Source organism: Nyctereutes procyonoides, unplaced genomic scaffold (assembly GCF_905146905.1).
Source record: "Nyctereutes procyonoides isolate TBG_1078 unplaced genomic scaffold, NYPRO_anot_genome, whole genome shotgun sequence".
NCBI classification, from domain to species: domain Eukaryota; kingdom Metazoa; phylum Chordata; class Mammalia; order Carnivora; family Canidae; genus Nyctereutes; species Nyctereutes procyonoides.
In genome coordinates, this window is record NW_026575024.1 from 18,296,002 (window position 1) to 18,319,861 (window position 23,860).

Consider the following 23,860-nt stretch of genomic DNA (forward strand, 5'->3'; position numbering starts at 1 on the left):
CATAAAGGTACCGTAGCTCAGCGCCTGATTTTTGGGAGGTAGACCCAAGGCACCACCGCAGGGTCCCCGGGGCTGAAAACTCCCGGGGGGGGGGGCCTGGGAAGAATCCTCGGAGTCCCGCGTGTGCCCGGAGCGCCAGGAAGGCAGGCGGAGCGGCAGCCGATGTGGCTGGAGGCACACACTGAAGCTCCTCCGGCTCTTCTCTTCGCGCGGCTCCTCGGCCTCCTTGCCCGACCTGCGCAACCCTCGCCTCTCCTGGCTTCCGTCTGCCGGACCTCGGCCCAAGCGGATGCCCCCGCCTTGTCGCGGGACCCCGGGCACATCCTCTCGCACCCCGGGAGGCGCCGGCCCCGGGTCCTCCAGCCCGCTAGCCCGCTACCTGCGAGACCTCCCTCCACCTGCGGGCCGAGCCCCCGCACGCCCGCGCGCGCCCCGGGTCCCCGCCCCCTGCCTGCGGTCTGCGGCGTGCGGGACCCCGCCCCGCCCCCTCGGCCCGCAGGACCCCGGCCCCGCCCCGCCCCCGTGGCCCCGCCGCTCGGTCCCGGGGGGCGGGGCCGCGCGCCGCGGCGTCTCGGAGGCTGGGGGCGCGAGGCAGGGGGCGGGGCGGCCCCGGCGCCGGCCAATCAGCGCCGCGATCACATCCATGCAAATACGAGCACAATGGAGCGAGCCCATCACTCGCCCCTGCAAGCAAGCTTGAAATGGGCTTCCGCCTGAGCGGCGGCCGGGGTGGCCAATGAGCGTGTGTTTTGGGCTGGCGAAGCCCAATGGCGAGGCAGGGGAGGCGGGCCCGAGCTGGGTTAGGGTGTCCTTGCAGGGTGTCTGAGCTAAACTTCACCAAATAATAGCTGTTTGTATTTTGGCTGCTGCAGGAGCCATTTTAGGTAAGTTCTTCTCTTAACTTTTTATTTTCCTCCCCGGCCTCCGCTGGCCGGCCTCGCCCGCGGGCCCCCGGCCCCGCCCCGCCGGCCCGGGCCGGGGTGCCCCTATGAATGGAGCCGGGATGCGGGGCGGCTGCGGCGGCGCCGAGGCCCGGCCGGGGTCCGAGCGGGGCCGGCGGCGGGCGGCCTGGCGGAGGGCAGGCGGCGGCCTGGGGCCTGGGACGCGCAGCCGGCCTCCGCCGCGCCCCGAGCCCGCTCGCGCTCAGGCCGCGCTCGGGCCGGGCGGCCGTCCTTGGGAGTGCGCCGCTGCGGGCCGCGCGGAGGGGCGGGGGTCCGGGCAGCCCCCGGCCCCGGGCCCGGCGGGCAGGGGCGGGGCGTGCGGAGGGCCTCCCCCTCCCCCTCCCCGCCCCCGCCCCCCCCTCCCGGGGCGGGCCGAGGGGGACCCCCCGGGGGCGCGGCGGGGGCGACCGCTATTGCGCCGCCGCCCCCGCGGAGAAGTTGCTCCATTGGCGTCCTGCGTCTGTTTGCAGGGGTGGAGGGGGGTGGGCTGGTGCCAGGCTGCTGCTCCGGGAGGGGGCGGGGGCCCCGGCGCGTCCTCGCAGCGCGCTCCCCCTCCGCCCCCCTCTTACGCACTAGCGCGCACTCGCCCCGAGACTCGGAGCCCTACGGGGTGTCCAGCAACCCCGCAGCCAAGTTTTGTGCATTTATTGACATTGCATGCTCGGGCTTTCTTTCTGGGTTTTTTTTTTTTTTTTAATTCTTAAAAAAAAAAAAAAAAAAAAAGAAGGAATCCTCTGTCCCCTCTAGGGTATTTATTTCCTTCCCCGTTGAGAAGTAACGGAGTCTTTTACTCCCAAATTTCCGGGGACGTTCTTCTCAGATGTGCAGAGGGGTTGGCAGCTACTCGGTCTTTAAAACGACGCTGTCAGGAAATCCCCCTCGCTCGTGAGATGATTGGAATTTGAGTTTGTTTGCAGCTTCAGTTTTTATTTAATCCAATTAAAAATACATAAGCCAGCACTCATATTTGTGTACATAAAGTCTTCCTAGTTCCAGTTAGGACTGATGTGATGTGCTTGTGTGTGTGTGTGTGTTTTTTTTTTTTTTTTTCGGTAGTGTGGGATCTAATAAGGCAATATAATTCAATTTTCGACTTGTAGGCCCGTGTTCTCCAAATTAGGGTTTTATGGACCATTAGTAATCTGGCCAAGGTTTCTAGTGAATCCTTGGCATCTCCGGGCATCTCTGGAGCTGTCGTATATATACCTTATTCCCCAACCCTCCCAAACCTGCTCGTTTCTGGTGTAACAGACCCACGAACAGAGAGGATACACATTTTAATATTTTTATGGTTTTTAAGAGCGTCTGCAGTAGTGTCTGAGATTCAAGTTACTGTTTCTCAAATGGCCTATCGGAATGCAGTCCTGTTAATCCCCAAGTTTTGACACAACGTGATGGGGATAGGCTTGTGGTACTTTGGAAAAGTGCTGGTAGGGCCCCCAGTACTGTGTTCCCAAGGGTGATTGTGAGCTGCCTTTCCTACTGGAGATCTGTAGCCACTGTGCACTATACAGTAGTTTGTTGATCCGCCAAATTGGCAGACACGATTGGCAACCTCAGGCGAATAGTTTTTGTGAACTTCGTGGCTCTCTGGCGGTACAAAGAAGGTTTGAGATCTATGTATGAAAAAATGATTAGACATGAATCTTCAAGTAACATGGTTTATGCCAACCAGAACAGGTGGTTTCATATAAGCAATGCGTGACTGTAACCAAAGGCCTGGGAAAATGGGGAGTGGTAAATGATTAATTTTGGACTTCTTTCTGTCCCAGGACAGATCTCTCAGATGAATTGAGATGGATTATTTAGACTTTTATCTTCATTCACCGACTACTATTAAGAACTAACCTTTACAATTTTTTTTCCCCCTTTTTGCTAACTTTGGGATCTCCTTTATAGTAACCAGAATAGGATACTGTTCTTTTGCTGTAGTCTGGCCATGGGCGAAATAATTCTAGATCTGTTGTGAAATTAATTATGTCTCTTAGTGATATTACAGTCTGCCTGGAGTCACATCTTTTACACTGCAGTTATTTCTTTGCTTTTTACATTTAGCTTTTCTGTTGTTACAGCATGCAGTCATTCAGTGTGATCTCTTTTGCCTCAACTTTTAATATTCCCTATCATTAAAATTATTTTATAATTTATTGATAGAGTTAGAAGTTCCCTGAACTCATCACTATATTCGTGCCAACCACACAAGAAGTTGAAAGACCAGTTTGGAGTGAAATGGGAGAGCCACAAGTAACACTGTATTTCTGGAAGATCCTTTGGCAGTTAGTTTCTTATATTTATTGGTTTACTTTTCTTATAACTGTTTCAAAATGCCAAAGAAGATCTCAAGCAGAATCATACCTCTATAGAAACCAGATCTCATTGGTGATTTTTGCCATTATGTTACAGAAAACTTAACAGAAACAAGAGACCTTGGGCCACTGTGTCTTAGAGATTTCTTTGATTTATAGAAGTTTGAAACAAGTCTTTTGGTTTTCTTGGAAGCATGGCTTTGCCCCACGTAGAGGTTGTGGTTATGTCTTCCTGTGTTAAACCATGAGGAAAAAGGGCTCCATACTCTCAGGCTTGATTCTCACTGTAAGGGGCCTATGTTTTTCCATTTTCACGGAAAGGCTTTGTCTTGGTAGTGGCCAAAAGGAGTCAAACATATTCTGAATCCTTCTGAACAGGTTTGGGGATTCAAGGATTCTCTTGCAAAAATATTTTCGGCATGTGACAATGACTGTATCTAAATCAGCTGAGGAGACTGTGTTCTTACTCTAGTCCATCCCCTTTGTCCCCCACCCAGTGCAGCAAGGTTAGAAATAGTTTTATTTTTAATAAAGATTTGGTGGTTCACTTTATACTTCCACTCTTCCTACAAAGCTTTAGTTTAATTCAGGTGAAAAGCTGCAGTGAATTCCATGGGACTGCCTGCATTCTCCTGTTCCAGGTTATTATATTGAAAACTCTTTGAAATACATAAAATAATAGCCAGGGCTTAGATATCTGTTTCCTAGAGAACAGGTCTGGGTTTTTTTTTTTTTTTTTTTTTTTTTTCCTTCAGTAGAATGTGACATGCTTGTGAGATAAGCAAAAAGAACTAGCACTGAATGAATACCTGGTGTGTGTCCAGCACTCAGCTGGGCCCTGGAGCTGCAGGGATGAAAAAAAAGTATCCCATTTTCATGGTCATTCTTATGAGATTGGATCGAAGCTCAGATGGCCTTATTTAAGGCCATCAAGCTAGTAAAAGTTGGAGTCAGAATTTGAACCTAGATCATCTGGATTTAAAGGACATATATTCTTTCACCAACAACCTTCTAAAGATTTCTTTAAAAAAGCTGGAGTAAAAAAAAATAAAAATAAAAAAAATAAAAAAAAATAAAAAAGCTGGAGTATGCAGTCATGTTTTAGTGGTATGGGGCTAAGTTAACTAACATAAGTTGTTCTATACATTTGTCTATTTTTACTTCTTCATTTCCAGAATTTGTCACTGAAGAGGCAAATTAGAATACAGTAAGGGCACCCCTAACCCCCCTTGTCTCCACAGTGTAGGAGAGGTCCTTGTTAGGGCACTTAAGAGTTCAGCCTAGCCTGGTACTAATAAACATGAAATGCAGAGGGAGAATGCAGTCACTTTTTCCTTGCCAAAATGTTCTTTTCTTTAGTTCATTTTGTGGAGGCGTTGATACCCTCTTGAGAAATTCTGTTACTTCCATAAAAGTCCTGAAGGTAGTAAAATGGAGTTATTTTAAAATATCCATCCCTGTTCCCATTTCTGAACTAAATTATTTGCATAAAATCCAGAGAAAAATGTTTTCTTTTTGCTTGTAGTACCTATATGCTTTGATTTTTAGAGTTTGTAATAGTGATTCTTTACGTCCTCCTACGCTTATTCTTTTTGTCTGTTTGCCATCATTGAGACCTTTAGAATCTTTGATAATGTATATGACATTAATAGTTCCTATTTTGAGAAATCATTTTTTAAGTTGATGAACCTTTTTCCTTTATAGTTATCATGGAGGACTTAAAATTTTTTAGCAGGGGAGAAAACCTGATATTTCAATAGATTTCTATGATGCTTTTATCCACTAGCTGTTTCAGAAGAACTTAGGTACTAAGACAGTATTTGAAAATTTCAGAAAGACTAGGAAGCAGAATTTTAAGATAACTTTAGGACATGAAATGTAAGTTGGGTTTGAATTTTCTAAGTAAGTAAAGGGAAAGTTTTATTTTTCTACTCCTTTATTAATTAAAGATTGTTATAGGGAGTATTCATTAATCTAATTTTATGGATCAAATATATTATTTTATCAGTAAATTTTAAATATATATATATTTTAAATTTTAAATATATTTTGAAATTTCTTGTACATTATGTGACCAAGGTATTTTGTTTTTGGAATATCTATACTTTTTTTTTTTTTAAATATATTTTTTTAATTTTTATTTATCTATGATAGTCACAGAGAGAGAGAGAGAGGCAGAGACACAGGCAGAGGGAGAAGCAGGCTCCATGCACCGGAAGCCCGACGTGGGATTCGATCCCGGGTCTCCAGGATCGCGCCCTGGGCCAAAGGCAGGCGCCAAACCGCTGCGCCACCCAGGGATCCCACTTTTTTTTTTTTTAAGAGTTATTTATTTAAGAGAGAGCAAGGGAGCGCCTATATACGCATGGGGGGCTTGAGGCCTGAGAGGGAGAGAATCACAAGTAGGCGTCCTGCTGAGCAAGGAGCCCAAGCATCTCCATCTCAGGACCCTGAAATCATACCCTGAGCTGGAATCAAAAGTTGGTCACTCAACCTACTGAGCCACCCAGGCACCCCTGGAATCTAAATACTTTTTAATTGTAAGATTGTTTGCATATAAAAGGTCAGGCTTCAAGTTAAAAGGAGTTCTAACTACTGTGGTAACCTTAGCCTTACTTTAGTTTCTACCTGTTCAGGTTGAGGCTTTTTATCCTGAGATTCATGGACCCTTATGGAGCTGTTCTGTGAACTCCCCAAAATAGTATATGAAATTTTTGTGTGAAGTTTTATGGGAAGTGACTCCATTCTTTTATGATTCTCAAAGGGATCTGTGACTCCCATCCTCCTTTCCTCTACCCCTCATGTCTTACCATCCTCCCTTCTCCCCACCCACATGCAAAAGCAGTATTAAAGATTACTGATGGGCATCCCGGGTGGCTCAGTGGTTTAGTGTCACCTTCAGCCCAGGGCATGATCCTGGAGACCCGGGATCAGGGATCAAGTCCCATGTCAGGCTCCCTGCATGGAGCCTGCTTCTCCCTCTGCCTGTGTCTCTGCCTCTCTCTCTCTGTGTCTCTCATGAATAAATAAAATCTTAAAAAAAAAAAGATTATTGATTTAGGTCATTTCAAAAAGTTGTCTTGTATGAGCAAAGTCTTTTCCTGGAGACTGATTTGTTGGGCCTTTTTTGTGCTTTAGGAGGTGATGTAGTCTCATTCTGGACCAGTTAGCCTGGGCTTGGTGAAGTACTTCTGCATCATCCAGGCAGCATCCAGGCAAGGGTTATGCCCAGAATTCTCCCCTGCCTTATTTTTATGCTTGGGAAACTGTTCCACACCCTTGCTCCTACAGCCTGATAAAAGAGCACGAGGCTCTTGGGCCTCTCTGCTTCTGCTGATGGGACTGGAGGGGTGGCCATGGCTAAAGCTCCTGACATTTTCTTGCTTTGAATACCACTTACTCATTCTGTTACTGCTTCATTCAGTATGTTTAGGAGGAAAAGGTTTTTCCCTAACATTATAAAAGAAACATTTAAAAAAAATCCCTTCATTTTTATATTCCCTAGACTTTGTATACGATACCTTGAAACTCTTTTGTTAATGTCAGTTTCAAATTGAATTTTTCTTAATGTCTGGTTGAGCGTGTGAGCTTGTTTTTACAGATAACATGCCTATATGTAGAGTTATATTAAACCAGTTGTTACCATAGGAAAAAGGATCAAATGTTAAAATTCTCAAAGCCTTATTTTATCATTTGCTTAAGTAAAAGTCAAGCAAATTAGTAAAACAGAATTCTAGAGTGACAAAATTCTAAAAGTAGTCTCTAGGAAGTGGCCAAACTTGAGAGATCCTGGAAAGTTCATTTGTTGGGCCAGACCAGAAGATGAATAGAAGAAAAATCCATTTCTTTGGTTTGATATGTAAATGGAAGAAAACACTATAAGCTTGAGTCAGTTTGGTTAAGGGCATTGACGTCCCATGAAGGGATTCTGTTTGGTTTGTTCCTTCCCCTAAGTGTACATGAGCAAAGAAGCGTGCTTGGACTGTTTATTTTGGGTTCAAGGAAACCATCAGTATTCTAAGAAATTCTTTGAAAGATTATGTCCGGTAAGCTAGTACAAAGCATAGGTTTTATTTACTGAAAGAAATTTTGTATAATTTAACACAAAGACTTTATTAATGTTCATTTGTATATTCTGGCCTAACAGCTCTTGTAAAGTTAGCAGTCTAAATTCAACTGTAGATTAGCTTGAAGAAGTCAAGGCACCATCCTTGTTGACCATGTGGCAGAATCAGAGATAACTGTAAAAATGAAATAAGCCCCTTTAGGTCAGGGTTGCTCATAGTATGCAGATCTGTGCAGGTCTACAGATTGTTTGTTACCTGTCTGTGGTGAGATAAGTACAGAACTTGAAGAATGTAGATGTATTTACAGCATTTTTTAGAAAATTGATTTGTTGAGTCTAATAAAAAATGTAAATTTATGTATAGTCTTTGTTTTATAGTCTTTGTTTTAAAGTTTTTTCCTGGGCAATTCATTTTTCTGGTATTTTATAGAAGTATTATTCCATGATGGATTGGGAGAAAACAAAAACTAGTGGGGTATTTTGTTTTGTTTTGTATTTAAGTAATCTCTACACCCAATGTGGGGCTCAGACCTACAATCCCAAGATCAAGAGTTGCACGCTTGGGGCACCTGAGTGGCTCAGTTGATTAAGCATCTACCTTCAGCCTGGGTCTGTGTTCCAGTCATGGTCCTGGAGTCCTGGGATTGAAACATCCTCCACCCCCATCCCCCAGATTGGGTGCTTCCCCCTCTCCCCCTACTTGTGTTCTCTTGCTCGTTCACTCACTCTCTCATAAATAAATAAATAAATAAATAAATAAATAAATAAATAAATAAACAAAACAAACAAACAAATAAAACATTTTAAAAAAAGAGTCACACTCTATTGACTGAGCCAGTCAGGCATCCTCAAAAAGTAGTTCTTAACCATAGGCAGCACTACATAAGGTGATAGGTAAAATCACCATTATCTTGCAGCTTGTTTAGAAATGCACATTTTGAGGCCTCATTCCAGACCGACTGAAATAAATTACCTGGGATGGGGACCCAGTATTCTTTGTTTTAGCAAGCTATACTAATAAATTTTGTGCACATTTAAATTTAAGAAACATTGTTCTAGATTAGCACTGTCCAATAGAAGTCTGTGCTATGATGAAATATGCCTTATCTATGTGCAGTACCTACTAGTCACACATGTGGCTTTTGAACCCTTACAAGGTGGCTAGTATGACCGAGGAACAGAATTTTAAATTTTATTTAATATTAGTTAATTTAAATTTAAATAGTCACATAGTGGTATTGGCATTTGACACCACAGGTCTAGATCCTCTAGAGTCCCCCTTTCGGGGAGGTGGGGGGAGTGGAGTTTTTCCCCCTTCATTTAGAAAATACAGGATAGGACAAGACTATCCTATAGTTTTAAATGAGATGGAGCAAATCATAGAATAAAAGTTGGCACTTATTTGCCCATTTATATTTACCTATTTTTATCTAAAAGTTGATATTAAGAAAATAGTAGAGTCAGGAAACAAATTTATATCTATGTCACAAAAGGTTTTGCAAACAGCAAGGTAGCTGTTTTAGTGAGGCCTTGTGACCCTTCATGGCTGTGACTAACTGCCTAATGTCTTGCAGTATGACTTCTTTTTTTTTTAAATTAATTAATTATTTATTTATTTATGATAGTCACGGGGGGGGGGGCAGAGACACAGGCAGAGGGAGAAACAGGCTCCATGCACCGGGAGCCCGACGTGGGACTCGATCCTGGGTCTCCAGGATCGCGCCCTGGGCCAAAGGCAGGCACCAAACCGCTGCGCCACCCAGGGATCCCCTTGCAGTATGACTTCTGAAGCTTTTGTCTTTCCTATAAAGTTTTAAGCTTTTAAGTGCAATACTGTAGCTTTCCAGTTTTCAGTAGAGAGCACTAGTCGTTGGGAGTTCTCATTACTTTAGACTGGGTAATGGAGATTTTTCCTATGTAAATTATTATTGGTTTATCACCTTATCTTAGAGGATGGTTTTTCATTTTATAAAGGTAATCTTTGTTTTTGTTTTTAATAATATTCAGCAAGGTTCCCTTGAAAAATTGAGCCTTATCTTCTGTCCTCTTCCAATATATTTAAAAACTGATTTGTTAAAAGGATTTCTTTTACTCATTCAGGATTGTATATGCTTCCCTGCCTCCATCCCCATCTACTTGTACTTCATATTTAAATTCCTAAAAATCAAGGATGGCATTGGCTCTACTATATTGATCAATATCCTTTGCAGGATTGGAGATTATTCTGTGATTGACAAGTAGAAGGAAACATGGCTATAAAAGTAAGTGACTTGATGCACATGTAGAATCATAGCCTTTTAAAATGTTGTCCAGACATGATGAGTCTTTTCTAATTGTACCATAGTTTTATTAAATATATTTGCCAGGTTTTAGGTTTTCAGGTAGGAGATTGTTAGTCATATAGGCCATGACTCTTTTTTTTTTTTTTTTTTTAATTTTCTTTATTTATTTATGATAGTCACAGAGAGAGAGAGAGAGACAGAGACACAGGCAGAGGGAGAAGCAGGCTCCATGCACTGGGAGCCCGACGTGGGATTTGATCCCGGGTCTCCAGGATCGCGCCCTGGGCCAAAGGCAGGCGCCAAACCGCTGCGCCACCCAGGGATCCCTAGGCCGTGACTCTTGAAGCATGAGAGACAGTAGAGGTGTCCCATGTTGTTTATACAGTTAGAATGGGTAGCTTCCTTAAAGATCATGGATAGGACTGCAGGAATAGGAAAATTAATATAGCAGTGTTGGTTGGCTTTGTTTATGGCATGAATTAGTGTATTGTCTTCCATTGGTGTTCATTAGAGACCAGCACTGTTTACCATTTTGTTGTAGGGACAGTCTTATATTCTCAGAGAGAGTGAGGATGTACTGGTAGTTTGTCTGGCAGGGGCTTCTGTTTAGCTGAAAATGATACAAGTATCACTGATGGAGAGAGGAGCTATTTTGTAACATGTTGCTTTGCGACTCTTTTTTTTTTTTTTTTTTTTTTTTTTTAATCTGTCCAAGGAGTTTCAAGTTCTTGATCTCTAGGTATGTATTTGGATTACTGCTTTGGAGTCTTTTTATGTATTTATTTTTTTTAGGAGAGAGAGAGTATATGGGTGGGGGCAGGGGAGAAGGGGCAGAGGGAGAGGGTGAAAGAGAATCTCAAGATCTCAAGCAGGCTCCATGCCCAGTGCAAAGCTGGACACAGACAGGCTCAGCTCACGACCCTGAGATCATGACGTCGGTTGAAATCAAGAGTTGGATGCTTAACCGACTGAGCCACCCAGGCACCCCTGATTTGGAGTCTTAAGGAATTGAAAAACCTAGTCTGTTGGTACTGAGATCTGGTAGTTGACAGATCCCAAGTTTAACAATGTTTGTAGGTTCCTTGCTTCAAGTTTGTTCCCATCTTTGTCACTGGTTCCCAGAGCTGGGACTGGAATGTTGTAAGAAATGTTACTAAAAGACTGATTTCATAAGCCATGGCCAAATACCAGTCTCCTTATTTACACATAATAGTCCTACTACTCTGTCCACCCTTATCTGCTCTAATGCAGCATTTCATGCCAGCAGGGCTCTCCCTAGGTACTGACTTTCCCTATGTTCAGTCTTGAACTAAGCTTTGTTGCTACCATTATAGCTGTGGCTGTGGCAGTTATTTCTAGTTTAAGCGTTATCAGGGCTTACATAATTCAGCATCTCAACTAGATTCTTCTCAACCAAAGCCTCTTTCTGGCTTTTTAGGATTGAAGAAGAGTAGTGTTGGAAGGGACTTTGTAGGCCACCTAGTCCAATTTCATCATATTATGGATGATAGAATGGATTTATAGTCATGTAAATATTTTGTGAGACCATAGAGCTGATCTATGGCCAAGGTAGGCTTAGAATTCATATCTCATTTTACTAACTAGATCTCTTTCCCTGATTGATGGTTAAGGTCCTGAAAACCCCTGCGGGAGAATTCCCTTAAGAACTTACAGGGATAGGGGATCCCTGGGTGGCTCAGCGGTTTAGCGCCTGCCTTTGGCCTAGGGTGCGATCCTGGAGTCCAGGGATCGAGTCCCGTGTAGGGCTCCCGGCATGGAGCCTGCTTCTCTCTGCCTCTCTCTCTCTATGTCTATCATGAATAAATAAATAAATCTTTAAAAAAAAAAAAAGAACTTACAGGGATAATATGGGGAAGTTATGTTCTGAGATTAGAAATGAATCTCTGAAAGGCTGAATAATTTTTTTAATGTTTTCAAAGTAAAGATATCAGTGGAATTTTACATGTTTTAAATGAATAAAGATGTGTGGTACTATTTTGGAAACTCTTGTTTACTAGAAACATTTTGGCATGTCCCTCCCTTTTATATCTTTGTTTTTTTTTAATAATAAATTTATTTTTTATTGGTGTTCAGTTTGCCATCATACAGAATAACACCCAGTGCTCATCCCGTCAATTGCCCACCTCAGTGCCCGCCACCCCCTTTTATATCTTTGTAAAAGGCCTGTGGTAGTATTTTGGTAACTCTTGCTTACTGTTTTTTAGGTTGGAGGTGGGCAGCAAAGCAGAGTTTACTGAGCGATACAGTATAAAGTTCCCAAAGAGGGAGGAGACCCGAGAGGGTTGTCTTCTTCTTTACTATTTTTTTGCTTCCTAGAAACTTTTTGGCATATTTCTCCATTATATAATTGTGAAATTCTTTGTAAATTTACCTTTGGGTTATTGCAAATAACATGGATGATTTTTTTCCCCCCAGATCTCCATACTCGTTCAGCTTTTTAACTTAGGGTTATTGGAATAGGTTTTTCCCAGACCCCTCAGTTGTGATAATAATAGCAGCTGCCAATAATTGAGCACTTACTATGCGCCAGGTGTGGTGTTAGGCTCTTGCATAGTGTGGTAGTTGTTAGGGCTGCACACTGATACTCTATTTTTCTTTTCTTCTGGGTTCGTGGTAGGATAGCACTTATCCCTTAACTTGAAATTGTGCATGGCTGTGTGACTTGCTTTGAATATTGAAATCTGAGTGCAAGTGATGTGAGGCACTTCTAGGCAAACACTCCTTTTTTTTCTGAAGGGGATCTGAAGTGGTTGTGTAGTGTAAGCAGTAAGTCTATGCTTTAAACCACTGAGTTTTGTGTGTGTTTGTGTTTTTTTAAGATTTTATTTATTTATTTGAGACAGAGAGAAAGAGAAAGCAGGAGTAGGCAGGAGGGGCAGAGGGAGAAGCAGGCTGCTTGCTGAGCAGAGCTTGATCCCACAACCCTGGGGTCATAACCTGAGCCACCTAGGCACCCCACCACTGAGTTATTTATTTATTTTTTTTAACCACTGAGTTTTTTTTTTTTTAATTTTTTTTTTATTTATTTATGATAGGCACACAGTGAGAGAGAGAGAGGCAGAGACACAGGCAGAGGGAGAAGCAGGCTCCATGCACCGGGAGCCCGACGTGGGATTCGATCCCGGGTCTCCAGGATCGCGCCCTGGGCCAAAGGCAGGCGCTAAATCGCTGCGCCACCCAGGGATCCCAACCACTGAGTTTTTTAAATGGAGTTTTAACTGTAGCATAAACCAACCCATCCTCTTGAATATAAATATACATGGATTCTCATCATTGACCCTTTATTTTTTTTTTAAAGATTTTATTTATTTATTCATGAGAGATACACAGAGAGAGAGGTAGAGACACAGGCAGAGGGAGAAGCAGGCTCCATGCAAGGAGCTTGATGTGGGACTTGATCCTGGGACCCCGGGATCACACCCTGAGTTAAAGGCAGACACTCAACCATTGAGTCACCCAGGTGTCCTAATCATTGATCCTTACGGCTAAGTGCTAATATTAGCCCATTTTGCAGTTGAGGAAATGGAGACAAAGGAATTAAATTTACTTGTCTAACAGAACTGGCAGCCCAGGCACTTTGAGCCCTATATTCTTTTCTTCTTTTTTTTAAAGATTTACTTACTTGTTTGAGAAAGGGAAGGAGAGCATGTGAACAGGCCAGGGAGAGAGGGAAAGAGAGAGAATCATCTAGCAGACTCCCCTGTAAGCATGGTGCCCAACGTGGGGCATAATCCAGAACCCTGAGATCATAACCTGAACTGAAATCATGAGTCAGATGCTTAACCACCTGAGCCACCCAGGCGCCCCAAGCACTACATTCTTTTTTTTTTTTATTTTTATTTATTCATTCATGACAGACACACACACACACACACACACACACAGAGAGAGAGAGAGAGAGAGAGAGGCAGAGACACAGGCAGAGGGAGAAGCAGGCTCCATGCAGGGAACCTGACGTGGGACTCAGTCCCAGGTCTCCTGGATCACACCCTGGGCTGAAGGCGGCGCTAAACCGCTGGGCCATGGAGGCTGCCCAGCACTATATTCTTAAGCATTACTTAAGTTTGCTGCTACTGTGTATGCTGTACCAACTCAGTATCCATAACATCATTCCAGAGCTTGTGTTTACTTCTTTGTTCCATGCCTTCTTACTGATGCCCCTGAAGTTCCAGGTCCAAGGGTCTCTCACCAGCATTTCTCTTTCCCAGTGTTGTACTGCAGAAACCTCCGTTCCTTTTCTGTTGTCTGTTACTTACTTTTACTACCTTCTGGAATTCCATCTTTCCTGTGAGGGGGGATAGTTCCTTGCATTAGATATCCTTGCATCTCTAAAATTTTCAGAGTAAATTTCTCAGAAGGCCACAGTTGGCTTTATGAGTAGGCTGCCCAGCAATCACCGAGGCTTTGCAGTGTAGTTAAGTGCATGGATTCTGCAGCCAGACCACCTGTTTGAGTCCCAGCTCTGTCACTTACCGGCCATGTGAACCTCTCTCTTCCTCAGTCTCCTTGTGTGTACAGTGGAGGTAATAATAATAATACCTGTCTCATATAGTCGTTCTGAAGATTGAGTTAATTTATGTAAAGCCTTGGAACAATGCATGGCACAATTGTAAGCATGATATAAGTGTTGGATATTATGATTTTAAAGAATCAGGCATCACAGGCCAAAATGAGTGAAGATAACTCATTACTGAACTTAATCTTTCTGATGGTAAGATATTAAAGGTTTAATACCGCAATTTAAATTTTCCTCTTATTTAACAGGGATTGCTGAGCAACTCTACAAGGCACTAAGCTGGGGGGGGGGGTGACCTAGAATTTGCCCTCAAAGAATTTATAGTATAAAGGGGGGAGATAAGATATACATAAATACCGGTATACAAATAATTGTGTTGTTGCCAGGTAGCCCATAAAAAGTGTCCTTTGGGAATTTAGAAAAGGGGGAAGTGGGAATCAGAGAAGACTCTGAGTTGGGGCACTTATTAGGGTTGGAAAAGGCGTCAGGATTTGGATGTGGAGACTGGGTGTGGTAGGGAGGAAACTGCCAGGTGAAAGGAAGCATTAGATCAGAGGCCCATAATAAACATGTTCATTCATCCATTCAGCAAAAATACAGTGAACATTTATTTTTAAAATTTTATTTATTTATTCATGAGAAACACAGAGGGAGAGAGGCAGAGACATAGGCAGAGGGAGAAGCAGGTTTGCTGTGAGGAGCCTGATGGTGGGACTTGATCCCAGGACCCTGAGATCATGACCTGAGCCAAAGGCAGATGCTCAACCACTGAGTCACCGAGGTGCCCCTATAGTGAACATTTGCTATGTGCTAGGCATTGATGTCAGCCCTAGGGATGCAGTAATAAACAAAACAGTTCCTGCTCTTATGGAGCTTGCGTTGTAGTATTTGAATATACGGAACCATAATGTATCAAGTGGTGATAAGGACTAAGAAGAGTTGTAAGGAGACAATAGATTTATATAGAACAGTAGATTCATTTCTAATGTCTTTCTTAAGGTATCTTTTAAGGAAACCCAAAGCCAAGCTAAATGGCTTTTTTTGTGTGTACCAGGCCATATCTGTGCTATTTTCCATGCTCACAGTTCTCTGCTCTTCTTTCTTGGCTGTCTAGACATTTTCCTTCCTTTGAGACTTGAGTTCAAGTCCCAGTGTCTTGTCTTCATGGGTCTTTCCCCCTCTCTATCTGCCAGAAGCACTCTCTTGTGGAGTCAGTTTTGGCCTATGGAACTAATTTGGCGTTTCCTTTTTTTTTTTTTTAATTTTTTTAAATTTATTTATTTATGATAGTCACACAGAGAGAGAGAGAAAGAGAGAGGCAGAGACACAGGCAGAGGGAGAAGCAGGCTCCATGCACTGGGAGCCCGATGTGGGACTCGATCCCGGGTCTCCAGGATCGCGCCCTGGGCCAAAGGCAGGCGCCAAACCGCTGCACCACCCAGGGATCCCAATTTGGCGTTTCCTATTGAATTACGTTTGTCTTTTCTCATATTTTTTGTCATTTATTCCACAAGTATGTGATGCCCATTTATTTAGTAAACAATTTATTGGACTTTCATTTTGTTTCAGCCATGAGGAGGCACTGGGAACTTGAAGATAAATGTACATGGTCTGTGCCCTTGAGGAATGCACAGTCTATTGAGAGGGAGAGAAATGTAAACTGCTACTACAAACATCATGATAAATGTCAAATTAGGGCTGTGTCCAAAGTTTTGTTGGAATGCAAGAAGAGGGAGCAACCATCTACCAAGGGGAGTTAAGGGTTTTGAAAGGAAGAAACTTTTACATTGGTTCTTGAAAGTTGATTTGGAATTTAATAGAGACTGGGATCGGTGTCTGTGAGTTTGGAGAGCCTTTTATGCATGGGATGAATCCTGTGGGGGGCGCAGAAGGAAATGGTAAGTTCATTGAAGCTGGAGAGTAGTGCAGAGTTGTGGATTTGGGATGGGTGGTAGGCCTGGAGGGATAGATTGGAGACATTGAATGGCTTTGAAAATGATGTAAGGAGTTGAGATTTGTGTGGGCAGTGAGGAATCATCAAAGGTTTTATGGCCAGAGAATAGATTGTATTCGGTACTTGGGCAGCCAGAGGTTGGTTTAGACCAGTGCTGCTTAAATTTTCCTGCGTATGAGAATTACCTGGAAAATACCAGTGCCTAGGTCACACAGTAAAATCCTTTTCTGGAGAAGGGATCCAGATAATGGGTTTTTGATAACTTCCCAGGTGATTCCAGTGTACCCCCCAAGTTTGAGAACCTGTGGTTTGAGAGGCCTGATGACAGGTCAGTAAATGAGGAGGCTGTTGCAGTGGCCTGGCTAAGAGAGAAATCTTTGAATTGAGGCATTGCGAACATGGAGACTAGGGAGGACTGAGCTAACCATTGTTATTTTCCTTCAGTTTTCTCTATATGTGTTTTCAACAAAATTGTGGCCCCCAGGGGTGCAAAGTCTAGTCTTTGTAGTTTGAATTCCTCAGAGATATGTACATAGTAGGTTCTCAATAAATATTTGCCTTGATTAAAGTTCATTTTCTTTTGTTCAGAGTTGAGTACTTAAGGGCATTTTTATTTCATTTGCTTATTTCCTTTTTGATATTAAATAGAAATTCCTTTAGGGATGTGACTGGATGGAAATGAAACTTTTTCGTCTGTTTTACTTCCTCAGAATTCCAATTCAAGATTTTGGAAGTTAAAATTCACTAATTAAAACAATAAGTCTGCATATGAATTTGGCTTATCCATATGATCTTTCCTTTTTAGTGCAAATAAGTAAGTTTGCTTTTAACTCTTGGCATTTGTGTAAAACCCATCAGTGGTGATATACCGTTTAAAGTAAAGAATCCTGAGAAAGTATCTAGAGTCTTAAAAGTACTTTTTAGAAAGTTTTATTTATTTAGGTAGTCTCTCCATCCATCATGGGGCTTGAACGCGCAACCCTGAGATCAAGAGTTGCACGCTCCACCAAGCCAGCCAGGTGCCCCGAGATTCTTAAAGTATTGTTAAGGTTTATGTTCCACAACATGTGGAAAGTGAACCTTAACACTAGATTCTGTTAATGTATGTAACTCAGGAAATTTTCCATGTGGTATAGAGCCTGACTTGCCTTGTATACTTGAAATATATTTGTCTCTGAATGGGGATAGTATTTAAAAAATGCTGTGAATCATTTTTTTTAAAGATTTTATTTATTCATTCATAGAGACACAGAGAGAGAGAGAGAGAGAGGCAGAGACACAGGCAGAGGGAGAAGCAGGCTCCATGCAGGGAGCCCGACGTGGGACTCCATCCCGGGTCTCCAGGATCACGCCCTGGGCTGCAGGCAGCGCCAAACCGCTGCGCCACTGGGGCTGCCCTCTGTGAATCATTTTTATATCAACTCTCCATTCTCTATTCTAAGAAAAGCAAATTGGAACACACAGAAATTAAAAAACTTTTTTATACTTGATGCCATTTATACCTCCCCTCTGTCATTTGGCATCTTGAAAAACATCAAACCTACAGAAAGTTGTAGGAATGATACCATTAAACACCCATCTTCCTTTACCTAGATTCACCAGTTACTGTTTTGCCAATTTTTTGATTACTTGCTAGCTTGTGCTTGTGCTCCGTCTTTGTAGCCTGATCCTTTGAGAGTTACTTGCAGACAGACATTATAACACTTCACCCTAAATACTTTTGCATCTTAATCCTGGGAGAAAGGGTGCACATAATTATAATATAATTACATCATTCAGGACACTTGACATAAAACTGATATATAGTCCATTATCTAAATATTAAGATTCACGTATTCTCTAGCTTTTTAATTTTTCCTGCTCTTGAATTCAGTTAAGGACCATGCACTGTATTAATAAGTTGTCATGTGTCTACTTACATTGCAGTATCGACTGGTGTGACCCAGTAGTCTCAGGATTTCAGGAACGGAAATGAAAACCTCTGTAAGGGTCATGCAGCCCAGCTTCCCATCCTTCTTCCCTGCTTGCCTCCTCCACGCTCTCCCTGGCTGGCTGGGAGTGACTGGCCGAGACTCATGGCAGAGCTCTGAAGTGGGACCTCATACCTGGTGCAGAACTGCTTGTGCACATCTTTCTTTTTTTGGTGCACATCTATCTGAGGCTGGGAGAGGTTTTATCCTGAACAGGGTAATTTTTTGTTTTAGGGTTAAAGCCATTCCAGTTGCCCAGGTGCTTCACTAAGAAAATGTAGTTTAAAAAAGAAAGGGAAAAAAAATAAAAATTAATAAAAATAAAAGAAAGGGAAAATGTGATAGTGTAAATGAGACTTTGAGAAAAGATTTTCATAGTTGACTCAACATCATCTGAAACATTATAAGTTATCTTTCTACTGTTTCTTGAGGACCACTCCTCATGACCTTGTCTTTATATAGTTCATGGGGCGGGCTTTCTTTTCTTTTTCTTTCTTTTCTTTCTTTATTTTCTTTCTTTGTTTCTTTTCTTCTTTATTTATTCATGAGAGACAGAGGCAGAGACATAGGCAGAGGGAGAGCAGGCTCCTTGCAAGGAGCCTGATGCGGGACTCCATCCCTGAATCCTGGGATCATGCTCTGAGCCAAAGGCAGATGCTCAACCACTGAGCCACCCAGGCGTCCCTCTTTTTTTTTTTTTTTTTTAAGCTATTAGAACCTCCCTGCCCCCTTTTAAATATTGCAGTGGTTGTGTGTTTTTGTCTTTTCACTCCTCTCTAGGCAGACTTCATTCCTTTTGCTTTGATCAACTCTTCATGATCCTAATATCTGTTTCCATTCTCGTCCTCTTTGCTTCAAACTCTCATTTCCAGCCTTGGCTTTTAGCAGCTTCACCTGCATGTCCCACATCAAAACTGAACTCAGTATCTTTTTGGGTAAACCTGAGCATGAATTTGAATATTGGTGGGGAGATGAGAATGAGATGGTATTTGGCTAGGGAATTAGGAACTTTAGGCTTGTGCCCCTTATTAGCCCTTCTCCCCCTACTGCACCCTACCATCCCCAATCCCTCAAGGGAAACAGGTGAGCCAAAGGCAGGCCTTGCTAACACTGCCATTTCTGGCTCAGTGTGGAGTCTTGGGAATTAGGCTTCATAAAATGAATTCTTTTAATCCATTGTTTTTCAGTTTTTTTTTTCCATTATCACTCCCCTAAGAAGCCCTTTTAGACAATTTCTTTTTTAACATTAAAGCCCTCCTACCCATGAAATTTTAATACCACAAGTATATAGTGTATCCTGTGTATATACTATGTTTATGTTTGTATCACACATGAACAAGTAAGAGATTATAACCTTCAAGAACCACTTTTTGTCCCCTTGGAGTGAGATTGCTCCATTGAAACTACATGTTTTAACCTAGACTGGAGGCAGTCTAATGTATAGAAACAAAGCAGGCCCAAGAGTCTGCCATTGTCCACAGAGAATTTGCCTTAGGGTCACATCTCACTGCTGAAACTAGAGTTTCCTGATCTTGTTGTGACCGCAACTCACAGTAATAACAACACAGTATATTAATTCAAAGGTTTTAATACTCAGTATGTATTCTTACTACTTGTGATGCACTGTATCTACTGTATTCTTTTAAAAATAATTCTATTAAGATAATTACATACCATAAAGTTACCTGTTTTTATTCTGTAAAAATTTTTTAAAATATTTATTTATTTATTTTAGAGAGTGGGAGAGTGCAAGTAGGGGAGCGAGGAGGAGAAGAGTGAGAGGGACAAGCAGAATCTGAGTTGAGTGCAGAGCCCAACGCAGTGCTTGAGCTCATGACCTGAGATCATGACCTGAGCTGAAATCGAGAGTCAGATGCTTGGGGCAGCCCGGGTGGCTCAGCGGTTTAGCGCTGCCTTCAGCCCAGGGCCTGATCCTGGAGACCCGGGATCAAGTCCCACACCGGGCTCCCTGCATGGAGCCTGCTTCTCCCTCTGCCTGTGTCTCTCTGCCTCTCTATCTCTTTGTGTCTCTCATGAATAAATAAATAAAATCTTAAAAAAAAAAAAAAGTCAGATGCTTAACTGACAGAGCCACCCCGGTGTTCCTGTTTTGTAAAATTTTTAATTTAAAAAGAAATGCTAGTTGTGATCCACTGACTCGAAGAAGCGTGACAGCCAGCAGGAAGAGCAATGCCAAGGCGTAGCTTGTCTAGAGACTACCATATGTCCACCAGAGAGGTGAGAAGAAAGGCAGACAGAGTCCTAACCACTGTGCTTACTGTAGACATTGGAGTTTGTTTCAGTAAATGTCCTTGAACTGACCAGACTGGCAGTTTTACTCCTTGGTATTGGATGAAGGCTGGGAAGCATATGGCAGAGGAGGGCTGTAGTGAGTTTTTTAAGCCCACAGGTAAAAATGCTCTGGTGGCAACCATGGCTTGCCTCCTAAGCAGGTGAAATGGGCAACTTTATTCTTTGGTTTGTGGTGCTAGCACTGCCCTGCCCCCCTTAAAGGAAGGAAGAGAGGCCCAATGGGGGAGAGAGGATGATGGGGAGAAAGTTGATCTAACATTAGGTAGTAGAGCCTGAAATTCTTGAAACTCTCATTATTTAGTGGGTTATCCATAAGAATATTTGACAGCATGATCTGTGTATTTGATTAATTTGTTGTCATTAATCTGTTAAAAGAGTATAGAGCACCGAGGAAATGAAATAGGAAGCTATCAGTTTTTATTAGAATGGAAGAGGAGAGGGTGTAAAGAATGACATGTAGCTTTGCTCTGTTGGGGTGTATTTATGGTCAGAGGGAAACCCTGCGTATAGATACACAGTATCAGCTGTGCAAACATGGAAGCAAGTGCTAGAAAGGCCAAGAAAGCAGGTTTTGCCTGTCTAATTTTGGCCCCAGTGCCAAGCAAGGCAGGAATATGGTGGGACCAAATAAAGTCGAGGCATTACATCCCAGAGAGCAGAATAATTAGAGCAAACTCTTATTGAGTGCTTATATGCTAGATACTAAGCATTTTATATTTATTCTCTCATTTAATCCTTTAAAACAGGGACACCTGGGTGGCTCAGCGGTGGAGCGTCTGCCTTTGGCTCAGGGTGTGATCCTGGGATGGGGATCAAGTCCCACATTGGGCTCCCTGCTGGGAGCCTGCTTCTCCCTCTGCCTATGTCTCTGCCTCTGTCTCTCTCTCTCTCTGTGTCTCTCATGAATAAATAAATACAATCTTTAAAAAAAAAATCTTTTAAAAACAGTGTGAAGTTATAGGTAACCAACCTATTACTTTCCTCATTTTACCGATGAGGAAACTGAGGCACAGGGAGGTAAAGAAACTAGTTCAGGGTCACATGGTTACTTGTTCTTACATGTAATAGAAATGCGCAGGGTACTAGAGACCCTGCCTTGAAGTGAGTGAACCCACCACTTCTGGGGCCGTGACTGCTGTGCCATACCTCTTTTCAGGAGCATAGCCTACCTGGTGGATCTCATGATCTTTACTTAAGTCATTTTGTCTCCAGGTTGCCACCCTGAAGTTCACTCTTAGAGGCTGGTGACCACAATACTAAAAATAACATTGTCCTAGACAATATTTATAGTTTTTTCACTCCCTCTGGGTACAGACTGTGCCTTATCTGGGAAATACCACTTATTTTAGGGCTTGTCCAGTGGTAGTCATATTTCAGGTCAGTTCAGCAGACATTTACATGCTTCTTAAGGGCGCTGCCATGCAGTCAGTGCTGGGGGTGATCATGGTGTAGTAGGGAAAGACTAAAACCAATATTTGAATTGCAGTGAAACTAAGGAGAACAGACAAAGGAACATTGAGGAGGGTAAGGAGGTTAGGAAGAACTACCCAGAGGAGTTAACATCTAAGTTGAGTTTTGAAGGATAAAGAGGAGTTTGCTTGGTAGGTAGACAATTGTAGAATAATTAAGTGAAAATTGCTGGAGAGATGGACAGAAGCTCCCTTCTGATATTATTGCCATTGTGTCTAGATTCTTAATGCAGTAGAAAGAACTTTGTAAAATTCCCTTTTTTCCCCTAATGTCTTGAAATGTCTTTGGGATCCTAGGCGTTAGCAGTAGTGCAGTCAGTATATCTAGGGATTATGCTTTGGGCCTTTTAAAAGAGGGAAAGATGCTATCCCATGTAGCACCTGCAGGCATGCTGCAACTTTGGACAGAAGCAAGTATCCTTGTATGAAGGGATGATGATGTTTCCAATACCCTAGCTCTAACCAAGGCTTTTTTGTTTTGTTTTGTTTTTAAGATTTTTGATTTATTTATTCACGAGAGACACACAGAGAGAGGCAGAGACATAGGCAGAGGGAGAAGCAGGCTCTCAATTCCTGGACCCCATGATCAGGCCCTAGCTAAAGGCAGATGCTCAACCGCTAAGCTACCCAGGCGTCCCTCTAACTAAGACTGATTGCAATTGCTTGGTGAGCTTTTTCTTCTCTTTCTCTTTTAAAGAGTTATTTATTTTAGAGAGAGAGAGAGAGCACGTTTGTGTGCTCGTGTGCACGGGTAGGGAGGGGCAGAGGGCGAGGGTGGGAGAAACTCAAGCCAATTCCTTGCTGAGTGCAAAAACCCAACGCTGCAGGGCTCTATCCCAGGACCAAGAGATCACAGCCTGAGCCAAAACTGAGAGAGGGATGCTTAACTGACTGCACCACCCAGGCGTCCCAAGACTTTTCTTCTCTAATGTGAAAATTGTTGATTAATTGTTATTCAGAAGGTATTTAGTTATTCAGTCACAAATGTTTCTTGTGAGCACTGAGTTTTTGAGGTGTAGGGTAGATGAGGTCAGTACATAGAATTTGAGTGTTTGAAGTATAACATGCATTCAGTAATGTGTACAGATCTCAAATGTACTGCCTGATGGATTTTTACATGTGAATATACCTGTGTAATTATAACATTCAGATCAAGATAGAGAACATTGCTAGCGCCCCAGAAGTTTCTCTCAGGTCACTTCTCTGATAATACTCATATCCACCCCTTCATCCCTCCCCAGCATTATTGTGATATATTTTGCCAAAGATTAGTTTTACCTCTTCTTCAACTTTAAGTGGAATCATAGAAGATGTCCTGTTTTGTATCTGGCTTCTTTCACTCAACCTTATGATTGTGAGATTCACCCACCTTGTCGGGGACCATTGATTATTTACTGGTCACCCTGCCAGGAAGAGGCCTGGAGTAATCACATGTGATTGCTGGCATTCATTTATTCAGTGGACATTTCCAAGTGCTACATAGCAGGTGCTTTGCAAGGGCTTGGTGAGCAAAGATAAGTAAGTGCTTGCCACCAAGGGACTTTCAGTCTAGTGAAGGGGATGGACACTTACATACATAATTATGAGAGTGAAGAATTGATCACCTATTGGGGGTGAAAATGGTTTTTGAAAGACTTTATAGAGAAGATGAAATTTCTTCTGATAAAGAATTACTTGGGAAATGAACTAGGGGTGGTGGAAGGGGAGGAGGGCGGGGGGTGGGGGTGAATGGGTGACGGGCACGGAGGGGGACACTTGACGGGATGAGCACTGGGTGTTATTCTGTATGTTGGTAAATTGAACACCAATAAAAATTAATTTATAAAAAAAAAAAAAAAAAAGAATTACTTGAAGTTTTCCAGGCAGTCAAAAGGTGATAGCACAGGTATGGATGTATGAAGCAGCATGGTGTCTTCAGAGTCCTTTGATTCTAGATTGATCCAGAGGTTAAAGAATGCCAAAAATACCACTTTGGGAAGAAATTTTTAGGAAACCTTTGGTGTATAACCTCCATCTTAGGCT

General features: G+C 42.7%; 1 protein-coding gene across 4 annotated transcripts in view; it reads left to right on the forward strand.

Moving 5' to 3' along the window:
- Positions 1–807: 807 nt before the first annotated feature.
- CHD6 (chromodomain helicase DNA binding protein 6) overlaps positions 808–23,860 on the forward strand; it is a 203,486-nt gene continuing 180,433 nt past the window's right edge. For 3 of the 4 annotated variants that reach the window (XM_055346281.1, XM_055346261.1, XM_055346291.1), the window contains exon 1: positions 808–884. The gene's annotated coding sequence lies outside the window, so the exon portion shown is untranslated. The remainder of the gene's footprint in view (positions 885–23,860) is intronic. The other variant, XM_055346271.1, reaches the window with a different exon arrangement.